General features: G+C 45.2%; 1 long non-coding RNA gene across 3 annotated transcripts in view; it reads left to right on the top strand.

Moving 5' to 3' along the window:
* LOC139789286 (uncharacterized) overlaps positions 1 to 21,758 on the top strand; it is a 30,655-nt gene extending 8,897 nt beyond the window's left edge. For 2 of the 3 annotated variants that reach the window (XR_011723124.1, XR_011723125.1), the window contains exon 6: positions 9,590 to 9,604. This is a non-coding gene — a long non-coding RNA (uncharacterized lncRNA). Of the gene's footprint in view, positions 1 to 9,589; positions 9,605 to 21,699 lie in introns of those variants that run through there. The other variant, XR_011723122.1, reaches the window with a different exon arrangement.
* The last annotated feature ends 4,040 nt before the right edge of the window (positions 21,759 to 25,798 follow it).

The raw sequence follows: 25,798 nt of genomic DNA, 5'->3' as shown, positions 1-25,798 counted from the left end.
CCCAAATGAAAAGAATTCTTGAGGGTGGTAGCTCTGGGCTTCTGCCTTGGCTGCTGAGGGCAGTGAGGAGGGAAAGTTGCCTCCCAGAGTAAAGCTGGGCCTTGACACTGGGCAGGTACAACTGGTGGGCAGGGGGAGTTCCCTTTTTCCCTGTGGTGGTTGCAAGTGTGTTTTCTGCTTCAGGAGCAGGCAGCCTCCCAGGACAGTCTGGAAGAGATCAGAGCCTCTGACCACCATGCACAGAGAAAGCTTCTAATGTGCAGAATTAGAGATCTCAGATGGGAACTGGACAACATAAAAAATGCCCTCCAAGAAAACACTTTTGAAGAAGAAAAATATGAAAATCGGAATCTTGAGGAAGTAAAACCTAGAAGATGTGTAGAAAAAAAGCTGGAAAGGTGCGTAGCTACTTTTTGGAGTGAAAAGGGAATGTATGGCAGAAAAGATGGGAAAAAAGATGGGATTTCTCCATGGGAAAGGGATTGTAGCTCAGGGTTGTTTTGCAGGTGTTCTCTACCTTTTGGAAGAAGCTGTGTTGTTGTGGAATGTTAGAGAGGTTTGGAGAATGTTAGAGAATATTCCTGAATATTCTCGAAGAGATAGGAGGTGCGACCCCTTTACTATGCCCAACCCCATGTTTGGGAGGCCAATTAGATCGGCCCATACTCCGGTGCTACCTGCACCAGGGATTCGCTGTGCTACAGGTAAACACACCGGGTGTCCAATAAAAAGTTATGTTGGTGGCGGGGGTGTGGTCACAGAAGCACTATGTAAGCGAAAGTTGCTGCGCAATAAACCAGAAGTTCGTTTATCAACCATATTGGTTGCACGCATTTTCTTTGCTGCTCCCGCAACTGGCTCCCGAACCGTGCAAAGGCCCTGAACAATCAGAAAGTCTGAAGAGCCTTGAAAAAGTCTGAAAAGTTTCGAAATCAACAGGCAAATCCTGCGGAAGACTGATCTTCACTAGGGAAGCCTTGTGGAGGACTGAACCATCGATAACACCAATCACAGCTCGGCAGGTAAAACCACTGAAACCAAATAACTTGGCTGGGAACGGGGGCTCCAGGAAAGCACCGAAAAAGCAACGTTTCGGGTGGCAATAAATTCCTCTCGACGCAGGCGTAGAGAGGCGATTCGCAACTGAAAGAAAAATGAACGAGTTTGTTTGCTGCTGGGGAAGGGCTACCGGTTTTTAGTTATAAAAAGTTGTAAAAAGCCCACAAAAGGCTCGTACAAAAAGCCCTTAAAAGGCTCGGATTAAGGCTGCACCAAAGTAATAAAGGGATAATTAAGCGCGCAGAAAATAGAGAACGAAGTAGCCCCAGACTTTCTATTCTATTTCTATTCTATTCTAGACCTTTTTTATTAGTTTCTTACAGAAACGTGCATAAAAGATGTGGATTTTAGAAAAGATCCGGCAGCGCTTGTAGCATATGGCTACACATATCAGTTTTTTACTGACCCTGCTAACTTATTTGATGAGAAAGAATAGAAAAGCTTAGGAGATATTTTGTGGTATAAGGTAATAGAAGAGGATAAGACAGCTCGTAAGTTAATGAAACCGTGGCATACAATGATTACTTGCTTGCACCGTTATCAGACAGAGAAGAAAATCGCCGCTGTAGCTTTGGCAACCTTAAAAGGGCAGCCGATACCAGATTTGCATCAATTAGGAGTTGATTACGACCCCTGTCCCACAACGGGAGACGAAATAGTTGTACAGCTTGCTCAAAATTTCTAGTGAAGTTCCGACGCAACCCGCTGTCCCCTCCCCCCCTTCCCTCTGATGTGGCCTGTGCCGGCCATCTTGAGCCATGTGGCTCGGGATGTACGCACGGGACGGAAGTGACCGCTTGCAGAGCCGGAAGCGGACTGAACCAGAGTCCGGAAACCCTATGTCCCGCGTCATCCGGCGAGGGTGGCTCCAGGGCTGGTCCCGACCTCCATTGGGCCCCGCCTTCGGCCCCACCCCTACGCCGTTCGTCATCCGACGGGGACGTACCCGGCCCGCAGCACCACACCCTGCCCCCCCCCCCCCCCCCAGCCGCAAGCAGCCGCTTTTCAGAAATAAAAGCCTGCTGCACGGCACTACCGCACCTTAACGATTAATTGATCACACATGCATGAGCAGGCCCTTAATAATAAAGATTATGATTTATCCTCAGTTTTAGATACCCTGCCACAAGTTTTCCCGATCGTATATACAAAAGCTAATCATGGAAATGTGGAGCTGGAGTATCATTCTTTAAATTAGAAATTGCTAACACAATTAGGAGCTACTGTAAATGAATGCGAGTTGCATGGTGAACCAGTTAAGTAAATGATAAGTTATATCTGGGGCTCAGGACTGTTGCTCCCAGAGGATATAAAAGGAATTATGAGAATGATCATGACTCAATCGCCTTCACTGTTATGGCGAGCCCACTGGCAAACATTATGTCATAAATTTCTAAACATTCCTAGAGAACAAAATGACCCCCTGTATGGGATAACAATAAATCAATTTATGGGTTGTGGACAAAATGCCAATTTCGAGGCACAAGCAAGATTAGACCCACATATAATAAGAGAGTTTATGAGATTTGTGAGAGAAGCTATAAGTAAAGTTAGAACTACACCCGTTGTCCCATCTTATATGTCAATTAAGCAAGGCAGAGATGAGCCGTTCTCACAGTTTTTAGATAAACTCACTGATGCCATCAACCAGGCTTGTGTACCAGATCAAATGAAAACTACATTGCTCCGTCAGTGTATCCTAGAGAATAGCAATATTCCCACGAAAAATATAATTTCCTCCATGCCATCAGAAGCATCAATTGAGGAGATGCTGGAACGGTTATCTAGAGTACCAGTAGGGACTCAGGCAATGTTAATTGAGGCAATACAAGATGTAGGGAAAGGTATGGTGCAAGCCCAGCAGCAAGCTCTTGCAGCCCAACAACAAGCCTTTTTAGCCCAACAGCAAGCCCACCAGCAAGCTCTCACAATCCAGCACCAAGCCTTAGCAGCCTTAGCCCCGTTACGTCCTGCCGACGCCAGACAGCCGCAATGATCAACCGACAAATGTTTTCGCTGGGGACACACTGGACATCTTCGAAGGCATTGTCACAAAGCCAGAGTCTGGTGTCAACACTGTAATAAGAACACTCATGCTACCGAAGTCTGCAGATACCAGGGAAACGGATCGAGGAGCGTGAGGAGCCACGGCACAAAGACCCCAACTGCGGCTCTAGTGTGGCCCCTTTCGAACAACAGCAACCAGCCGCTTCCACTCCCCTCCAGCAACCAGCCACTTCCACTCCCTTCCAACAATCAGCTACCCCCACCTACCTCCAGCAATCATCCACCCGCACTTCCTTTCAGCAACCAGCCATCTCTACCTCCCTTCGACAACCAGCCAATTTCCACTTCCCTTCAACACCAACTCCAGCCACCCACCTCCCTCCAACCAGCAACCAGTGGAAGCCTCGGGCTGGACCTGGCAACCGCAGTAGATGTGACTCGCAGTGACATCAAGCCCCAAAAGATCCCTACGGGTATCACCGATCCAGTGAAATATCAAGAAAAACCATGTGGAGCCCTTTTATTAGGACAGTCGTCTGCTGGACTTAAGGGTTTCTTTGTCTTGCCAGGAGTAATAGGCACTGACTATACTGGAGAAATTTGTATTGTGGCTATGACTTGGACACCACCTATGGTAATCCCAAAAGGAACTCGAATTGCCCAGTTAGTTCCGACACAGCAACTAACTGATGTAGCAGCCGCCTCTTCGACAGTTGCCCATGGAACAGCAACGTTTGGCTCTACAGGAGAAATGGCTTTACTATGCCTCCCGATGGATCAGCGCCCCAAAGCACTGATTTTATTAGAACATCAACGGGACCAGTGTCGCCTTACAGCGCTACTGGATACAGGAGCAGACATCACTATCGTGGATGAAAAGCTGTGGCCTCCTCACTGGCCAGCTGCCCCAATGATGTCTGGAGTAGAAGGGGTAGAAGGCGCAGCCCAGGTAAAACGAAGCACACAAAAGATTCGTCTTACCCTTGATAACCGTACATGCGCTTAATTCATCACCATCATGCCATTGCCTACAAACGTACAGGCCCTTGTTGGCCGAGACGTACTAAGTCAGAACGAGGCACGCCTGATCACAAGAGATCATTTTTATTAGCGGTCACTCCTTGGGCTTTCCTGATCCCATTGACATGGTTATCATCACAGCCAATATGGATCGAGCACTGGCCGCTGAAGCGAGAAAGCTTCAGACAAGCACACATCTTAGTACAAGAACAGCTAGAGCAAGGGCATATACAACCATCAACTAGCCCTTGGAATACTCCAATCTTCGTAATTAAAAAGAAGTCTGGCAGGCACCGTTTACTACATGATTTACGTGCATTTAGTTCCCAGATGGAAGCTTTTCAGCCCGGAATGCCTAACCCCGCGATGCTTCCAGAGCGTTGGCATCTACTTATAGTAGACCTAAAAGACTGCTTCTTCATCATACACATACACCCACAAGACACAAAGCAATTTGCATTGACACTCCCAGCCCTCAACAGAGAAGCCCCTGCCTCACGATTTGAGTGGGTAGTGCTCCCACAGGGCATGGAAAACAGCCCAACTTTGTGTCAACTGTTTGTAGATGCAGCATTATTGCCAGTACGGCAAGCATGGCCAGATGCCTTAATTTATCATTACATGGATGACATCCTAATAGCACAGCAAGACCCGTTTACTGAGCAGCAGGAGCACTTTTTAACACAACAGCTAAGTCACCAGGGACTCCAAATAGCACCTGAAAAGATACAACGTACGCCACCATGGAAGTACCTAGAATGGCATATTACTGAGTCACAAGTTAGACCTCAAAAAGCTGCTCTCTATTTGACTCTTAATACCTTACATGATGTACAACGATTCCTAGGTGATGTTCAATGGTTACGCCCTGTGATCGGTATAACAAACGATCATCTAGAACAGTTACGACCATTTCTTTAAGGCACCGATCCTGCCTCCCCTGTTACTCTTTCGGCAGCTCAACAACAGGCCATAACTGAAATTGGCCTGACAATATCTCAGCGCTCCATGGATCGCTGTGATGTAAACTTACCCATAGACTTAACCATCCTTTCGGGTAAACAACATTTACTCGGAGCTCTCACGCAGTCCAAAAAGAAAAAGGGGGAGACTAGGTCTGCTGATATCCGTGTCTTAGAATGGATCTTCGGACCACTACAGCCAAAAACTACAATCCAAACAAAGATTGAGGTATTGGCCCTTCTAATTTGTAAAGGCCGAACCCGTATTATACAAATTACTGGAGATGAACCTAGCACAATTTATCTTCCAATGAAGCAAGGAGAGTTGGACTGGTATTTGCAGCACTCTCCAGACCTACAGTCAAGTCTCCTAGAAGCACCGCAAGCCATTGATCTCTCCCCGTTGCGATCTACTGTGTTAGTGGATGTCCCTGCATGAATGGATTCCTGTTCCAAAACGATCTGAGATACCCCTTCAAAATGCACTAACGGTTTTTACCGATGCAGGAAAACGTTCACAACGAGCCGCAGTGACTTGGCAAGACAAAGAACAATGGTGCCATGAACTGTCCTCACAAGAGGACGATACCCTACAGACTCTAGAGTTGGCAGCCATTGTTCACGCCTTTTCACATTGGCTGAATGTACGTCTTAATGTTGTCTCAGATTCCCTATATGCTGTGGGAGTTGTACAGCGAATTGAGGACGCATATCTCAAAGACGTCGCAAACTGGCAATGAAATGACTTATTTCGTCAGCTGCAGACTGTCATCCAACAGAGAGATCAACCTTATGTTATCATTCATATTCGGAGTCACCAATGGTCTGACGGCCTAGGAGAAGGCAATGCCCGAACAGACAGATTGGTTTCGCTATCTGTACCCATGGACGAATTTACTAAGGCGAGGAATGCGCATGCTACCTTCCACCAGAATGCCAGAGGACTCCATCGTCACTTCCAGATTTCCATGGATGAGGCCAGAGGCATTGTAAAAGCCTGCCCACAGTGTAACCAAAAGGGACTTGGTCTCGGCCTCAGAGTTAATCCCCGAGGTCTTGGTCCAAATGAAAGATGGCAAATGGATGTCACTCATGTACCAGAATTTGGAAGGCTTAAACATGTTCATGTTACTATTGATACTTATAGTCATTTTATCTGGGCTACAGCTCAGTCTGGTGAGAAAGTGTTGCAAGTGATGAGACATCTCATCCTTTGTTTCGCCGTCATGGGTGTGCCGGAGCAGATAAAGACTGATAATGAACCAGCATATACTAGGGGCAAGTTAGCTCGATTTTTTCAACAGTGGGGAATCAGGCACATTACAGGCATTCCCCACTCGCCAATAGGTCAAGCTATAGTAGAGAGGGCAAATCAAACATTAAAAGACTACCTGACGAAATTCACAGATTTACAAGACCCACAGGAGCAATTATTCAAAGACTCTATTTGTCTTGAATTATCTGTTTATATTCGGGGACCAAAAGTTAGCGCCAGTATATATTCATGGGACAATAGCCCAACAAGCTGACCCTTCAGAAGCCCCACTGTATGTGACCTACAGAGACCCCACCACGGGTACATGGCAAAGACCAGCAGAGGTTAAATATTTAGGCAAAAGTCACTTGTGTTTCCACCCCTACAGGTACCTTGTAGGTTCCCAGCAAGCGGACTCAGCCAGCACCTGCTCCACCGAATTTGAAAGCATAAGCTCAAGAGCAGAGACAGCCGTATTAAGTGCTCAACATGTTCAAAGATAGAAACTGCCGTATTAACTTCATCATAGGTTTCATTGTCATTTTAAACTTTGATTGTTTTGCCTTCCTGAACTTCGACCCTTGACAGAATGTCTGGGTTACCCTTGCGCGTCAGCTTAACACCACTTCCTTTTGTGCCAGTCTAGCGACACCTAAAGAAAAAAAAACAAAACAAAACAAAAAAAAAACCAACAAAAAAACCCCACCCAATCGCCTTTTATTACGTGTTTAGTTGGTGTACCAGCCTCTGAAGAGACGTGGCCAATGTTTCAAGCAGTAATGAACCACACACAAGTGCAATTTCACACCGAGAGTCTATGTTCCACCAAGGCCAGTCTAGTTTAGTGCTTAAGTGACTACGACACTTGGGTTAGTCGTCTGCCTGTTGGGCCCGATCCCCAAGAATTAAGCCTTGTAGACTCTCTAAATGCCACTTATTGTCTCTGGATGAGTAGCTTGTCTACTGATTGCACAGAAGTCATGGGGAGACAATGCGTTACTACCAATGTTTTCCCAATGGGCAATTTCAGCCAGTGGTGCAACTACACCCTCCGTGGTGCTACTAACCCATTGCCTGGGACACAGCTTCCTAGGAAATTACCATCAGGGTACTTTTTAATTTGCGGAGATCGGGCATGGTTAGGTATACCGTCCCATCCCGTTGGAGGGCCTTGCACCATTGGTCAACTGAGTTTAGCTATGCCTCACGCATACCTGAACAGTACCCATCGTGTGCGGTGGAAGCGAGGCCTGGCCCAAATACTAGCGCAGGGATGTGATGATGATGCTAACCTTTGGTCCAAATGGCAGGTGATTGTTACTTCTATCTCTTTGCCGGGAGCAGCTGCCGCTCGTGCACATCGGAACCTGGAGAAGTTGAGTTGTTGGGTGGTAAAGTATGCTAGTGATACCAGCAAGGTATTATCTGAATTAGCTGATGATTTATCTTCTGTACAACATGCAGTATTAGAAAATACAGCTGCTATTGATTTTTTGTTTTTAGCTCATGGCCATGGTTGTGAAGATTTTGATGGTATGTGTTGTATGAACTTGAGTGATCACTCTAAATCGATACATAAGTAGACACAACCGTTAGTAGAACATACTCAAAATATCAAGCAAGATGTAGTATTTTTTGGCATAGATGAATTAGTCAAATGGTTTGGCCTCACCGGATGGCCTCAAGGTTTATGTAAGACTGGTTTGTTCGTACTTTGTATTATATTGATAACTTTGATGTGTTTTAGTTGTATGTTAGCGATACTTAAGAAGTTATTTGCCAAAGCTGTTAATATTATGAAAAAGATAAAGGTTTTGTTGAAGAATGGTTTGCGGTACAAGGACATGGACCTCTATTAAGTACCAAAAGGTTGTGAATATTTACATAACAAGTATATTAAGAAATTACAAGATTAACAAAAAAAAAAAAAAAAAAAAAAAAAAGAGAGAGAAAGAGAAGAAGTGAAAAGAAGAAGAGAAAAGGAAAACAGAAAAAGAAAAAGAGGAAAAGAAAAAGAGAGAAGAAAAAGGACATAGCACATAGTAAAATTAATACATACTGCTTTTTAAAAAAGTAATAAAAAAAAAAAAAAAAAAAAAAAAGACTTCGTTTGCTATGAATGTAGTAACTGAATGTTGCAATCCTAAATTTAACACAATTCGGCAACTATGAAGGTCCTAGGACTCCATTATGCTATGAGACGGTGGGACCTGGAGACGCTTATAGGGGCCCCCTGACAAGATTTCATCGGATAAGCCTCTCCTATCCCTCTTTTGGCTCTCTGCACTAGTGGACGCCAGACCTTCCTAATATTGAACAGAGCTCTGTTAAAGAGTGTGTGAGTATGAATGATTGTATGAAACAGAGACATGTCATTAATGCGAAGTCGATTCTTACTTGATTAAGACAACGAAATCTGTTTGATAACTTGTTAACCAATTTGTTTGATCCATTAATTGAGTGGTTTGAATAGTTTTTAGATTATTTCAAAAGGGCATTACAACATTGAATGTATCAACCTGTTTGATTTATTAATTGAGTGGTTTGAGCAGTTTCTAGATTTTTTTAAAAGGGCATTGTATTACTGAATGTATCCTTAAGTTTTGCACGTTTTTGTTATTTGCACTATATTTGTTTGAAAATTAGCACTGCAAAAATTTTAAACCAAACATGGGCTTGTGCAAAAAGAAAAGGGGGGATATGTTGTGGAATGCTAGAGAGGTTTGGAGAATATTGGAGAATATTCCTGAATATTCTCGAAGAGATAGGAGGTGCGACCCCTTTACTATGCCGAACCCCATGTTTGGGAGGCCAATTAGATTGGCCCATACTCCGGTGCTACCTGCACCAGGGATTCGCTGTGCTACAGGTAAACACACCGGGTGTCCAATAAAAAGTTATGTTGGTGGCAGGGGTGTGATCACAGAAGCACTATATAAGCGAAAGTTGCTGCGCAATAAACCAGAAGTTCATTTATCAACCATATTGGTTGCACGCATTTTCTTTGCCTCTCCCGCACTGTGTAATCACACAGCTTTCACAGATTGCTTTGAACCTCTCATGCTGAGCAGTCCCAAGTTTTGGTAACTCTTGCTGCTCCTTGCAGGTGGTTTGACTGCTAAGATACAGGCTCCCCAAAACCCCTCAGGTCAAATGCTGTGCTGGATTTGGTCACTCCTAATCCTCTCTACTTTCAGAAGTCAACAAATTGTCAGAGCCCTGGCTGGTAACTGTGCCAAAATGTTCCTGCCAGAGATAATTCTTGGGATGTGTCTGAATGTTTCAGAGCTGATGATGAACTACCAAAAGCCAATACTGCACTCCATGAGAAGGGCATCAGAAGAAGAACTTCAGTCACAGGCAGCTTTTATAGTGGAGGTCTGGCTGCAAGTCCAGTTCAGCATTCAGCTCACCTGGGACATCCTGGCAAACATTTTGGCACTGAACAGGAATCTAAGTCCAGTAGAAAGCTTCAGAAGTTCAGCAATGAAGGCCATGCTGTCAAGAAACAGGGTTGCAGCCTATGAGGCATGGATAAGCATTTTGAAATCCTGTTCTCTACTACTGCGGGAGCGGCAAAGAAAATGCGTGCAACCAATATGGTTGATAAACGAACTTCTGCTTTATTGCGCAGCAACTTTTGCTTATATAGTGCTTCCGTGACCACACCCCAGCCACCAACATAACTTTTTATTGGACACCCGGTGTGTTTACCTGTAGCACAGCGAATCCCTGGTGCAGGTAGCACCGGAGTATGGGCCGATCTAATTGGCCTCCCAAACATGGGGTTGGGCATAGCAAAGGGGTCGTACCTCCTACCTCTTCGAGAATATTCAGGAATATTCTCCAACATTCTCCGAGCCTTCCTAACATTCCACAACATTTCCCCCCTTTTCTTTTTGCACAAGCCCATGTTTGGTTTAAAATTTTGCAGTGCTAATTTTCAAACAAATACAGTGCAAATAACAAAAACGTGCAAAACTTAAGAATACATTCAGTAATATAGTGCCTTTTTAAAACAATCTAGAAACTACTCAAACCACTTAATTAATGAATCAAATAGATTGATACATTCAATGTTATAATGCCCTTTTGAAATAATCTAAAAACTATTCAAACCACTCAATTAATGAATCAAACAAATTGGTTAACAAGTTATCAAACAGATTTCGTTGTCTTCATCAAGTAAGAATCGACTTCGCATTAATGACATGTCTCTGTTTCATACAATCATTCATACTCACACACTCTTTAACAGAGCTCTGTTCAATATTAGGAAGGTCTGGCGTCCACTAATGCAGAGAGCCAAAAGAAGGATAGGAGAGACTTATCCGACGAAATGTAGTCGGGGGGCCCCTATAAGCGTCTCCAGGTCCCACCGGCTCATAGCATAACGGAGTCCTAGGACCTTCATAGTTGCCGAATTGTGTTAAATTTAAGATTGCAACATTCAATCACCACACTCACAACGGGCGAAGTTTTTTGGGTTTTTTGTTTTTTGTTTTTTTTTTTGTTTTTGTTTGGTTTTTTTTGTTTTTGTTTGTTTTTTTTGTTTTTGTTTGTTTTTTGTTTTTGTTTTTTTTTTTTTGTTTTTTTTGTTTTTTTTTTTTTTTTAGAAAAGCAGTATGTATTAATCTTACTATGTACTATGTCCTTTTTCTTTTCTCTTTTTCTTTTTCTCTTTTTCTTTTTGATTGATCTTGTAACTTCTTAATATACTTTTTATGTAACTATTCACAACCTTTTAGTACTTAATAGAGGTCCATGTCCTTGTACCTCAAACCATTCTTCAACAAAACCTTTATCTTTTTCATAATATTAACAGCTTTGGCAAATAACTTCTTAAGTATTACTTACATACAACTAAAACACATTACAGTTATCAATATAATACAAAGTACGAGTAAACCAATCTTACATAAACCTTGAGGCCATCTGGTGAGGCCAAACCAATTGACTAATTCAACTATACCAAAAAATACTACATCTTGCTTGATATTTTGAGTATGTTCTACTAACTGTTGTATCTACTTATGTATCAATTTAGAGTGATCACTCAAGTTCATACCACACATACCATCAAAATCTTCATAACCATGGCCATGAGCTAAAAACAAAAATCAATAGCAGCTCTATTTTCTAATACTGCATGTTGTACAGAAGATAAATCATCAGCTAATTCAGATAATACCTTGCTGGTATCACTAGCATACTTTACCACCCAACAACTCAACTTCTTCCGGTTCCGATGTGCACGAGCGGCAGCTGCTCCCGGCAAAAAATAGAAATAACAATCACCTGTCATTTGGACCAAAGGTTAACATCATCATCACATCCCTGCGCTAGTATTTGGGCCAGGCCTTGCTTCCACCGCACACAATGGGTACTGTTCGGGTGTGCGTGAGGCATAGCTAAGCTCAGTTGACCAACGGTGCAAGGCCCTCCAACGGGACGGGATGGTATACCTAACCATGCCCAATCTCCGCAAATTAAAAAGTACCCTGATGGTAATTTCCTAGGAAGCTGTGTCCCAGGCGATGGGTTAGTAGCACCACAGAGGGTGTAGTTGCACCACTGGCTGAAATTGCCCATTGGGAAAACATTGGTAGTAGCGCATTGTCTCCTCATGACTTCTGTGCAATCAGTGGACAAGCTACTCATCCAGACACAATAAGTGGCATTTAGAGAGTCTATAAGGCACAATTCTTGGGGATTGGGCCCAGCGGGCAGACCACTAACCCAAGTGTCGTAGTCACTTAAGCACGCAACTAGACTGGCCTTGGTGGAACATAGACTCTCGATGTGAAATTGCACTTGTGTGTGGTTCATTAGTGCTTGAAACATTGGCCACGTCTCTTCAGAGGCTGGTACACCAACCAAATATGTAACAAAGGGCGATTGGGGTGGGGTTTTTCTTGGGGTGGGTTTTTTTTTTTTTTTTTTTTTTTTTTTTTTTTTTTTTTTTGGTGGGTTGGTTGGTTGGTTGGTTGGTGTCATAGACTGGCACAAAAGGAAGTGGTGTTAAGCTGACGCACAAGGGTAACCCAGACATTCTGTCAAGGGTCGAAGTTCATGAAGGCAAAACAAAGTTTAAAATGACAATGAAACCTATGATGAAGTCAACACGGCAGTTTCTATCTTTGAACATGTTGAGCACTTAATACAGCTGTCTCTGCTCTTGAACTTATGCTTTCAAATTTGGCGGAGCAGGTGCTGGCTGAGTCCGCTTGCTGGGAACCTACAAGGTACCTGTAAGGGTGGAAACACACGTGACTTTTGCCTGAATATATAACCTCTGCTGGTCTTTGCCATATACCCGTGGTGGGGTCTCTGTAGGTCACTGTAGGGGCTTCTGAAGAGTCCGCTTGTTGGGCTATCTTTTGGTCCCTGAATATACACAGATAATTCAAGACAAATAGAGTCTTTGAATAATCGCTCCTGTGGGTCTTGTAAATCTGTGAATTTCGTCAGGTAGTCTTTTAATGTTTGATTTGCCCTCTCTACTATAACTTGACCTGTTGGCGAGTGGGGAATGCCTGTAATGTGCCTGATTCCCCACTTTTGAGAAAATCAAGCTAACTTGTCGCTAGTATATGCCGGTTTACTATCAGTCTTTATCTGCTCTGACACACCCATGACAGCGAAACAAAGGATGAGATGTCGCATCACTTGCAACTCTTTCTCACCAGACTGAGCTGTAGCCCAAATAAAAATGACTATAAGTATCAACAGTAACATGAACATGTTTAAGCCTTCCAAATTCTGGTACATGAGTGACATCCACTTGCCATCTTTCATTTGGACCAAGATCTCGGGGATTAACTCTGAGGCCGAGACCAAGTCCCTTTTGGTTACACTGTGGGCAGGCTTTTACAATGCCTCTGGCCTCATCCATGGAAATCTGGAAGTGACGATGGAGTCCTCTGGCGTTCTGGTGAAAGGTAGCATGCGCATTCCTTGCCTTAGTAAATTCGTCCATGGGTACAGATAGCGAAACCAATCTGTCTGTTCGGGCATTGCCTTCTCCTAGGCCGTCAGACCATTGGTGACTCCGAATATGAATGATAGCATAAGGTTGATCTCTCTGTTGTATGGCAGTCCGCAGCTGACGAAATAAGTCATTTAATTGCCAGTTTGCGACGTCTTTGAGATATGCGTCCTCAATTCGCTGTACAACTCCCACAGCATATAGGGAGTCTGAGACAACATTAAGGCGCACATTCAACCAACGTGAAAAGGCGTAAACAATGGCTGCCAACTCTAGAGTCTGTAGGGTATCGTCCTCTTGTGAGGACAGGAGTTCATGGCACCATTGCTCCTTATCTTGCCAAGTCACTGCGGCTGGTTGTGAACGTTTTCCTGCATTGGTAAAAACCGTTAGTGCATTTTGAAGGGGTTCCTCAGATCGTTTTGGAACAGGAATCCATTCATGCAGGGACATCCACTTTAACACAGTAGATCGCAACGGAGAGAGATCAATGGCTTGCGGTGCTTCTAGGAGACTTGACTGTAGGTCTGGAGAGTGCTGCAAATACCAGTCCAACTCTCCTTGCTTCATTGGAAGATAAATTGTGCTAGGTTCCTCTCCAGTAATTTGTATAATACGGGTTCGGCCTTTACAAATTAGAAGGGCCAATACCTCAATCTTTGTTTGGATTGTAGTTTTTGGCTGTAGTGGTCCGAAGATCCATTCTAAGACACGGGTATCAGCAGACCTAGTCTCCCCCTTTTTCTTTTTGGACTGCGTGAGAGCTCCGAGTAAATGTTGTTTACCCGTAAGGATGGTTAAGTCTATGGGTAAGTCTACATCATGGCGATCCACGGAGCACTGAGGTATTGTCAGGCCAATTTCAGTTATGGCCTGTTGCTGAGCTGCCAAAAGAGTAACAGGGGAGGCAGGATCGGTGCCTTTAAGAAATGGTCGTAACGGTTCTAGGTGATCGTTTGTTATACCGATCACAGGGCGTAACCATTGAACATCACCTAGGAATCGTACATCATGTAAGGTATTAAGAGTCAAATGGAGAGCAGCTTTCTGAGGTCTAACTTGTGACTCAGTAATATGCCATCCTAGGTACTTCCATGGTGGTGTACGCTGTATCTTTTCAGGTGCTATTTGAAGTCCCTGGTGACTCAGTTGTTGTGTTAAGAAGTGTTCTTGCTGCTCGGTAAATGGGTCTTGTTGTGCTATCAGGATGTCATCCATGTAGTGATAAATCAAGGCGTCTGGCCATGCTTGCCGTACCGGCAGTAGTGCTGCATCTACAAACAGTTGACACAAAGTTGGGCTGTTTTTCATGCCCTGTGGGAGCACTGCGCACTCAAATTGTGAAGCAGGGGCTTCTCTGTTAAGGGCTGGGAGTGTAAATGCAAATTGCTTTGTGTCTTGTGGGTGTATGTGTATGATGAAGAAGCAGTCTTTTAGGTCTACTATAAGTAGATGCCAATGCTCTGGAAGCATCGCGGGGTTAGGCATTCCGGGCTGAAAAGCTCCCATTGCTTCCATCTGGGAATTAACTGCACGTAAATCATGTAGTAAACGGTACCTGTCAGACTTCTTTTTAATTACAAAGATTGGAGTATTCCAGGGGCTAGTTGATGGTTGTATGTGCCCTTGCTCTAGCTGTTCTTGTACTAAGATGTGTGCTTGTCTGAGGCTTTCTCGCTTCAGCGGCCACTGCTCGATCCATATTGGCTGTGATGATAACCATGTCAATGGGATCGGGAAAGCCCAAGGAGTGACTGCCAATAAAAACGATCTCTCGTGATCAGGCGTGCTCCAATCTGGCTTAGTATGTCTCGACCAACAAGGGCCTGTACGTTTGTGGGCATGATGGTGATGAATCGAAGAGACGGCTGCTGCATCAGTTAATTGTCGTGTCAGGACTAGCTGGGCAATTCGAGTTCCTTTTAGAATTACCATAGGTGGTGTCCAAATCATAGCTACGATACAAATTTTTCTAGTATAGTCAGTGTCTATTGCTCCTGGCAAGACAAACAAACTCTTAAGTCCGGCAGACGACTGTCCTAATAAAAGGGGTCCGCATGGTTTTTCTTGACATTTCACTGGATTGGTGATACCCGTAGGGATCTTTTGGGGCTTGATGTCACTGCGAGTCACATCTACTGCGGTTGCCAGGTCCAGACCAAGGCTTCCACTGGTTGCTGGTTGAAGGGAGGTGGGTGGCTGGAATTGTTGAAGGGAAGTGGAAATTGGCTGGTTGTCGAAGGGAGGTAGGGATGGCTGGTTGCTGAAAGGAAGTGCGGGTGGATGATTGCTGGAGGTAGGTGGGGGTAGCTGATTGTTGGAAGGGAGTGGAAGTGCCTGGTTGCTGGAGGGGAGTGGAAGTGGCTGGTTGCTGTTGTTTGAAAGGGTCCACACTAGAGCCGCAGTTGGGGTCTTTGTGCCGTGGCTCCTCACGCTCCTCGATCCATTTCCCTGGTATCTGCAGACTTCGGTAGCATAAGTGTTCGTATTACAGTATTGACACCAGACTGTGGCTTTGTGACAATGCCTTCGAAGATGTCCAGTGTGTCCCCAGCGAAAACATTTGTCGGTTGATCGTTGCGGCTGTCTGGCGTCGGCAGGACGTAACGGGGCTAAGGCTGCTAAGGCTTGGTGCTGGATTGCAAGAGCTTGCTGGTGTGCTTGCTGTTGGGCTAAAAAGGCTTGTTGTTGGGCTACAAGAGCTTGCTGCTGGGCTTGCACCATACCTTTCCCTACATCTTTTATTGCCTCAATTAGCATTGCCTGAGTCCCTACTGGTACTCTAGATAACTGTTCCAGCATCTCCTCAATTGATGCTTCTGATGGCATGGAGGAAATTATATTTTTCGTGGGAGTATTGCTATTGTCTAGGATACACTGACGGAGCAATGTAGTTTTCATTTGATCTGGTACACAAGTCTGGTTGATGGCATCAGTGAGTTTATCTACAAACTGTGAGAATGGCTCATCTGTGCCTTGCTTAATTGACATATGAGATGGGACGACTGATGTAGTTCTAACTTTACTTATAGCTTCTCTCACAAATCTCATAAACTCTCTTATTATATGTAGGCCTAACCTTGCTTTTGCCTCAAAATTAGCATATAGTCCACAACCCATAAATTGATTTATTATTATCCCATACAGGGGGTCATTTTGTTCTCTAGAAATGTTTACAAATCTGTGACATAATGTTTGCCAGTGGGCTCGCCATAGCAGTAAAGGTGATTGAGTCATGATCATTCTCATAATTCCTTTTATATCCTCTAGGAGCAACAGTCCTGAGCCCCAGATATAACTTATCATTTACTTAACTAGTTCACCATGCAACTCGCATTCATTTATGGTAGTTCTTAATTGTGTTAGCAATTTCTAATTTAAAGAGTGATACTGCAACTCCACATTTCCGTGATTAGCTTTTGTATATATGATCGGGAAAACTTGTGGCAGGGTATCTAAAACTGAGGAAAAATCATAATCTTTATTATTAAGGGCTTGCTCATGCATTTGTGATCAATTAATCGTTAAGGTGCGGTAGTGCCGTGCAGCAGGCTTTTATTTCTGAAAAGCGGCTGCTTGCGGCGGGGGAGGGAGGGGGGGGGGGGGGAGGAGGGAGGAGGAAGGAGGGAGGGGGGGGGGAGGGGGGGCTGTCTCGGAGGAGGGAGAGGGGAGGGAGGAGGAGGGGTGCTGCGGGCCGGGAACGTCCCCGTCGGATGATGTACGGCGTAGGGGTGGGGCCGAGGGCGGGGCCCAATGGAGGTCGGGACCAGCCCTGGAGCCACCCTCGCCGGATGACACGGGACATAGGGTTTCCGGACTCTGATTCAGTCCGCTTCCGGCTCTGCAAGTGGTCACTTCCGTCCCGTCCGCACATCCCGAGCCACATGGCTCAAGATGGCCGGCACAGGCCACATCAGGGGGAGGGGGGGAGGGGGGGGGGGGGGCAGCGAGTTGCGTCGGAACTTCACTGGAAATTTTGAGCAAGCTGTACAACTATTTCGTCTCCCGTTGGGGGACAGGGATCGTAATCAACTCCTAATTGATGCAAATCTGGTATCGGCTGCCCTTTTAAGGTTGCCGAAGCTACAGCGGCGATTTTCTTCTCTGTCTGATAACGGTGCAAGCAAGTAATCATTGTATGCTACGGTTTCATTAAGTTACGAGCTGTCTTATCCTCTTCTATTACCTTATACCACAAAATATCTCCTAAGCTTTTCTATTCTTTCTCATCAAATAAGTTAGCAGGGTCAGTAAAAAAAAACTGATATGTGCGGCCGCCGGATCTTTTCTAAAATCCACATCTTTTATGGCACGTTTCTATAAGAAACTAATAAAAAAGGTCTAGAATAAAATAGAAATATAAAAAGTCTAGGGCTACTTCGTTCTCTATTTTCTGCGCGCTTAACTATCCCTTTATTATTTTGGTGCAGCCTTAATCCGAGGCTTTTATGGGCTTTTTACAACTTTTTATAACTAAGAACCGGTAGCCCTTCCCCAGCAGCAAACAAACTCGTTCATTTTTCTTTAAGTTGCGAATCACCTCTCTACGCCTGCGTCGAGAGGAATTTATTGCCATCCGAAACGTTGCTTTTTCGGTGCTTTCTTGGAGCCCCGTTCCCAGCCAAGTTTTTTTTGATTTCAGCGGTTTTACCTGCCGAGCTGCGATTGGTGCTATCGATGGTTCGGTCCTCCACCAGGCGTCCCTAGTGAAGATCGGTCTTCCACAGGATTTGCCTGTTGATTTCGAAACTTTTCAGACTTTTTCAAGGCTCTTCAGACTTTCTGATTGTTCAGGGCCTGTAGCACGGTTCGGGCGCCAGTTGCGGGAGCGGCAAAGAAAATGCGTGCAACCAATATGGTTGATAAACGAACTTCTGCTTTATTGCGCAGCAACTTTTGCTTATATAGTGCTTCCGTGACCACACCCCAGCCACCAACATAACTTTTTATTGGACACCCGGTGTGTTTACCTGTAGCACAGCGAATCCCTGGTGCAGGTAGCACCGGAGTATGGGCCGATCTAATTGGCCTCCCAAACATGGGGTTGGGCATAGCAAAGGGGTCGTACCTCCTACCTCTTCGAGAATATTCAGGAATATTCTCCAACATACTACTGCTGAAGAGAATCCATGAGCCTCACCCAAAAGGTTCCTGCAGATTCTAAGATCATAATCCTTGGTGACTTCAACACCAGAGTAGGAAAGAACTATGAAGCCTGGAAAGGAGTCCTGGGCAAGCATGGTGTTGGAAACTGTAATGACAATGGACGTCTCCTGCTGGAATTTTGTGCTGAGCAGCAGCTCACCATCACCAACACTCTCTTCCAGCAGAAAGACAGCCTGAAGACAACCTGGAAGCATCCTGGATCCAAGCACTGACACCTCACTGACTGTGTCTTAGTGTGCCAGAGAAATGTTGGCGATGTCCATCATAGCTGAGCGATGCCTGGTGCAGAATGTCCTACAGACCACTGCCGTGTGCCATGCAAACTTACCCTCTGCTCGAAGCCCAAACCTAAGAGGGGTGGCATCCCAGGGAGGAGGCTCAAAGTGAACCATCTTCAAAAAGGTACAGTGAGAAACAGCTTCCAGGTAAACCTTCAAGCTGGACTTTTAGATCATCCCATAGATCCCTCTCCTGAAGTGCTTTGGCAACACAGTTAAAAGAGCATCCTGCAGTCCTCTGAAGAATCCCCAGGGTTCTCCTCAAAGAAAAACAAAGATTGCTGTGATGAAAACACCCAAGAGATCCAAGGTTTAATGCAGTGAGCTCCAACAGAAACTTGGAGACATCCACAAAAAGTGGTGGATCAGCCTGGCAGAAAAGACGGAACTCTGCGCAGTTACGGGTGACCACAGAGTGCTCTACAAAGCAGGGTATGGATTGTGATGTGTAACAATATTTAAATTTGTTCTTTGTGTCTGTGCTAAGGCTAATTAAGTGGTCAGAAGACTGGCTGGAATCTCAGTTAAACTGTTGTTCTGCAAATTCTACCAGTCCCAGGCAGAGCAAAGGTTTAAAAGTTGCCATACCCATTTTGTTAATCTTTACTTTCTGGAAAACAGGAACTAGTCCTGTTGAGTAATTAGACACTGGTGTGCTGTTTGTCTGTGAATAGTGATGTGCACAGTGCTTTAAAATTCCATATCTTTCTTCCTCTCAACCCAAGAGTGTTTGAGTGAATACCTGCATGTGTCAGATAACCACCTTATTCTTTATTTTACAGTTTCTTTAGGAGGGAAGAGGGGGAAGAACTCCAGCAGTGCTGTCAATGGTTTTCCCCTGTAAATCACTTTGTATTCCTTGTGCCAAAATACCAGGTTCCTTTGGGAGATGGTAGTTGGGTGGGTGGCTGGATGAATGGAGGGCCTGTCCAGATTTGTGAAAGCAAATGTGTCAGCAGGGAGGCAATTGTTACTCTATTTGAACTTGGTAAGAAAACAGACAAGAGATATGTTTCAATATAAACCTCAAGTGTTTGTCAGAAGAGCTTTCAGATACATGTATTCATTTAATTCTGTTTGTTTAATAGGGTAACAGACCCAAGAACCATCTAATACAAAGTCCCACCTTTAGTTCACCAGAATAATATCTGCAGTCAAACTGTGGTTCTTGCATCACAAGAGATTGCTTTGAGTTTTGTTAAAAAAATACATGATTCAGGGTATGCTGGTGTGGTGTTGAAGATGAATAATACTTGAGTGTTACGATCTGAGTTATTATTTATATTTTGTTTGCGAGGAAAATTCAGCCACTACTCATAGACGACGCGTGAATTTACAAAAATAACCAGGCTTTATGATTTAAACAAGTTAAAAGGATTTATTTAGGATTTATACAATTAGTTACTTAGGAGAGAAGAGTCGTTAAGAAGAGAAAAGAAGGAGGGTAATTAAGATGTTATCACCGTCCGCTGGCCCTGGCCTCTGGCTGTAGTCGGGTGCGTAGCGTCTTGTCGCTCCTGCCGCTTCTCTGTCCCGTAGCTGAAGCCGAAGTGCCGAGAGAGGGGGGGTCTAGAAGAAAGCCGCCTCGCCGCTTTCCGCTTGGGCCTTTGTTGGGGAATGTTAGAGAGGTTTGGAGAATGTTGGAGAATATTCCTGAATATTCTCGAAGAGATAGGAGGTACGACCCCTTTGCTATGCCCAACTCCATGTTTGGGGGGCCAATTAGATCGGCCCATACTCCGGTGCTACCTGCACCAGGGATTCGCTGTGCTACAGGTAAACACACCGGGTGTCCAATAAAAAGTTATGTTGGTGGCTGGGGTGTGGTCACGGAAGCACTATATAAGCAAAAGTTGCTGCGCAATAAACCAGAAGTCCGTTTATCAACCATATTGGTTGCACGCATTTTCTTTGCCGCTCCCGCAGGCCTTCAGAGCTGCTTGCCCCCTTTTTGCGCCGAGCTGGCTGGAGTTTGTAGTCACAGGAGCTGGCTTCCACGTGTCCTTCTGAGCTGCTGGCTCCTCTGAGCTGCTGGCTGCTTTTCGGTTCTTTTTGGGCGATTTTTATACAGGAAAAGAAAAGGGGTCCCTTTTTTGCATAAGTCCCTGATATATACAGATTTCCAGACTTCCCGGAGATGAGTCATCCTTATCTTTTAGTCTTTTTGGGTGTCCTGCTACCTTCATTGTCTCCATCATGCACCAGGAGACGACCTGATAAGCATTCTTATCTTTTAGGTGTCTGTCAGGCATATGGTGAGGTAAACATATGTTAATTGACAAAATGTTGCAACATAGCAGGGAGAAAGAAAAAAAAAAGATTGATTCAAGAGACATATTTTTGTATTTTTAAAGTGTTTACATCATTGAGCCTTTCTTCTGTATTAGAAAACAGAAATCCTCCTGAGGGGCTGCTGATAATTTGGAGGTGCTCAACTGCTGACTGCTGGTGATAGGCAAAGTTTTCCTACCTACTGAATTCAAGACAGGTATAACTGTATAAGCAATAAGTTAAATTAAAGGCATAGTTCATGCTTTTTATAACCTTTTTCATGCTCATGTAACCATTTCATCAGGGCAGTTTCAGAGAGCTGCAGCAGGAGCTTGCTGAAGCTCTTAAAAAGCTGTCTGGGACAGAATCTTCACTGGAAGTTGCTATGAGGCATTGCAGCAACCTGGAGGAAGCCAACTTGGGCATGGAAAAGGAATTGGGAGAGGCTAAATCCAAGGTACATAAAGTTGTCCCAGAATTCCAGAACAAACTGCATTCACAGATTATTTTGAAGGTCTCATGCTGAGCAGTCCCAAGTGTTGGTAACTCTCTCCTCCTTGCAGGTGGTTTGACTGCTAATATATAGGCTCTCCAAAACCCCTCAGGTCAAATGCTGTTCTGGGTTTGGTCACTCCTAATCCCCTCTACTGTTCCTGCCAGAGATAATTCTTTGTATGTGTCTGAATGTTTCAGAATTGATTGGAAAAAAGGAAATGCCAACAGAAAGCTTTGTGGAAGGTGGCAGAACACACTTCCCATCAGTGGAGGTCTGGCTGTCAGTCCATTTCATGATTCAGCACACCTAGGACATCCTGGCACCCGTCTGGCTCTGAACAGAAGTCTGAGTTGAGTAGGAAGCTTCCCAAGTCCACCCGTAGGAGCAGAATCATTGATGAACAGAGATTTGCTCCTGTTAATGCAGCCAAGGTAAACATTTTTAAATCCTGTCCTCAGCTACTACTGAAGAACATCTGTAAGGAAGGTTGTGCTTTTTAGTCTAAAGTTACAACTCATTTGTAGTTCCAGACCTCATGGTGTAATACACCAAAAAAACTCCTCCTCATCCAAACAATACACAGCTACATGTGGTAGGGGTGATGAGTTTTGTTTTTGAGGGCTGTACTATTTTCCAAGAGTGCTCAGAGACCAAAGAAAATACTGAACTCTGGATCATGAACTGTGTAACTGTTAATGTGAAGTCATCTTTCACTGGAGTTAATCCTCAATCACAAACATAAAAGGAGCCCTACACAGATTTTCATAGACTTCAGCCATCACTTCTCTTCCCGTGTCCAGTGATTGCCTTCAGCACTAACCCATAACACACACCCTATGCTGTCAGTTCTTGGTCTTTGCTGTCCCTTACTCATTGCTTGTGTTTCTAGCTCCTCTGTTGCAGTCTTTTTATTTGAATAGGGAAGAAGAGGCTAATCAGTGACAAAAGATATCCTTTCTTTAGGGAAAGATCACTCAGTAGTGTTCAGGCAATCGTCAGGGGAGTTCAATGTTTGTCATCCATGGCATCAAACATGTTCTGTGATGTGAGGCCGGATGTCCCAGGAGGAATTGCACCTATTTTGTAATGATTACTCCAGAGTCACAGCTTTGCAGTGACTGGTGCTGTTTCAAAGCAGGAAGCCCCTGAGACCATTTCCTTCTGTTGCTGTCTGCTTTTAATTACAGAGAGTGTTCAGCTCTGGCTTCGTGGCCGTAATGTTCTGACAGTGACCTCTTTGCCCCTCTCTCCTGTAAAAGTAACACCAGGAGTCTTGTCTCTTTTCTCCCCAGACACTGATGAACTTTAAACTACATATTTGGGAGCTTATTCCATACCTTGTGATGGATCAGAAGAGATGGAAATGTTTCTGTCAGTCTGAATAAATGTTCTTAGTCTGTTGGATTGATGACAGCCCTGTTGCCCTTCCCTGGTGGTTTTTTGATGCGTAGTCCTCTCCCTCTCCCCGTTCCCTTTTCCTTCCTCTCCCATTCCCTTCCCTCCCCCTTCCCCTTTCCCTCTTCCTCTCTTTTCTCTCCCTCTCCCTCCCTCTCCCCTTTCTTCCCCTTCCTTCTCCCTCTCCTCTCCTGCATAGTCCTCTCCCTCTCTCCTTTCCTCCTTTCCTCCTTTCCCCCCTTTCCCCCCTTTCCCCCCTTTCCCTCTTTTCCTCTTTGCCTCTTCCCCCTTTCTTTTTTCTGCTTCCCCTTTCTGCTTCCCCTCTCTGCTTCCTATTCTCCTTCCCCATTCTCCTTCCCCTTTCTCCTTCCCCTTTTCCCTCCCTCTTTCCTCTTTCCTCTTTCTCCTTCCCCTCCAATTCCCCGTCTCCAATTCCCCGTCTCCCATTCCCCGTCTCCCATTCCCCCTCTCCCATTCCCCCTCTCCCCTTACCCTCCCCTTACCATCCCCTTACCTTCCCCTTACGCTCCCCTTACCCTCCCCTTTCCCCTCCCCTTTCCCCTCCCCTTTCCCCTTCGCTTTTCCCCTCCCCTTTCCTATTGCCTTTCACCTCCCTTCCCTTTCCTTTTCTTCCCTCCCCTGCCCTCCCCACCCTCTCCTTTTTTGTAATTTTTGTAAATAAATTGATTTGGATTTTGGTTTTTAATATTTCATCAGTCTCTGACCCTTATTTCTTGGTGCTACCAAAGGTGCTCCTCTTTACCCTTTTTCATTTTTTGCACACCTGGTTTATGAAATGGAACAGAAAAACCCTCATATTTCTGAAGCAAAAACCATAGCTTGCTTTTGAAGAGTGCACAAATGACCTTGGAAGTAGAAAGACTTCTCCAGAAATCACTTGGGCACGAGCAATGTGCTCATGTCCTTTGCTGCGTGTCTGGCATGGCTCAGTTTTGAGTGCCAGAGCTCAGCTCCAGTCCCATGTTGTGAGCCAGAGGGTTCATTTTCCTAAGGAAAGCACATGGACAGTGTATTTCTTCACAGTGCTTTCTGATGCCACTCACGTTTCAGACCCTCATTCTAAAAGAGGCTTCATGGCAGCTCTGCTCTAGAGCTGTCACATGTGGCTCCACACCGAGCCCTCTGATCTGCTCCCTTTCCTTCAGACACAACTCACAGCAGCAAACACTCATCTTACCATCTCACTTTGGGGATCCAGTCAAAACTTGTGCTGCCTCTGCACAGACTGACTTCTGCAGCCTGACCAGCACATGACAGACACATCCTGCAGAGGGTGACAGTACTTTCCTATTAGTCACACAGAAAGAGGAATTTTGATATCCCCAGAGAGAGCAGCTCTTCAAGAAACAGGCAGTAAGATCTAAGGGAAAGACAGCTTTGCCATGAAACTCTCTTATGGAGAAAAGAATTCACTCCTGAATACTCTTGGTGGAAGCATTGGGTCCCTGCAGAGAAATCTCTGGGGGAGTCCTGTTCCCAGCGGGTCCCACAGCCAAGCAGAGAGCATCCATCCCTTGGTGATCAGCAGTTGGAACAAAGGACCTCATCAACAGGTTTTCCAGTCTATTTGCTAGTTTGTGTTTCCTGTATCTATGGTATATCTCTTTATGTCACACCATACCACACTGTCAATCATTCTGAAGTTAAGAGGATATCATTTTATTTCTGCAGACCTCTGCTTAGTGAGAGGTACAGCTAAAAACCAAGCCAGGTGTGTCCTGGTTTGGGCCAGGATAAAGGTAATTTTCTGTCTTGTACTTTTGCTTTCTTTGCAGCTGCTGCCCAAAGACACTGCTGCTGTTCAGAAAGCCAACACTGCTGCTGCTCTTGCTGCAGACACCACAGCCTCTCCCCCTCAGCACACACAGATACTTGTTGACTCTGGGACTGGGAGAAAAGGAAAACCATGGAAATGAGAAATGAGCCTGTTCCAGGCAGGTGAAGGACAAAGAGGGGATTGCTGAAGCAGAGTGGGCAGGGGACAGAAAAGCATGGGGTGCACCTGGCCTTTAGCAAGCCCTTTGCCATGCTCTGCCATTGTCCTGTTGTAGCCAGACTGGTGATGTGTGGATTGAAGGGGTGGGTGATGGGGTGGGTGGGAAGTTCACGAGATGATGAGGTGCCATCAGGGATCCAAAGTCCCCCTGGAAAGCAGTGACGATGCCTCAGTGTCCAGAACTTGTTCCAACACTGTTTCCTGTCTTTATAATCCCTATGTGGGGTGGGACAAAAGGCACTTTCAGCCCCTTAGTGGATGAAGCCACGCTGGGGAATCCCTTGAGCAACCTCATCTGGTTCATCCTGCCTTGAGCAGGGCACTCAGACAAGGAGATGCTCAGGGGTCTCTTCCAGCCTGAGGTATTCTGTGATTCAGAATGATCTGTAGGATGATGGAGCAGGAGGAGCACGGGAAGCTCATCCTGGAGCAGCTCCAAGAGACACTACTGCTGAGTGAGGCTGATGCTGTGGATGGGATTAAGAAGGGAGTTCCATGGGGACAGGGGCAGGGTTGGCTTCAGTTGAGTGGGATCATGGAATCATGGAACAGGTTGGGTTGGAACTAGATGATCTTTAACCCTTCCAACCCAACCCATTCCAGGATTCCATTGTTCTGTGACACAGTCCCAGCCAGTTCCAGACCTGGGCATCTCCACAGCCACCACCAGGGCTTTGTGATGCAGGGTCTGGTGTCTGGACACCATTGTCATGGGGGTCTCCATGGTGACCCTGGGGGTATATAAGGGGTGTGGAGACCTGGGGTGCCCATATCTGGGAGAGCACCTCCCTCAGGAGTCAGCAGCTGCCCTGGGTGACCATGGAATGTCTGTGGCAGAAAATGCCCAAGATGTCCATGGAGAAGGAGGTGGAAGCCTGCTCCCA

Source organism: Heliangelus exortis, chromosome W, assembly GCF_036169615.1.
Source record: "Heliangelus exortis chromosome W, bHelExo1.hap1, whole genome shotgun sequence".
NCBI classification, from domain to species: domain Eukaryota; kingdom Metazoa; phylum Chordata; class Aves; order Apodiformes; family Trochilidae; genus Heliangelus; species Heliangelus exortis.
Note: the sequence above shows the minus strand (reverse complement) of the source record. Positions and strands in the feature narration are given on the sequence as shown.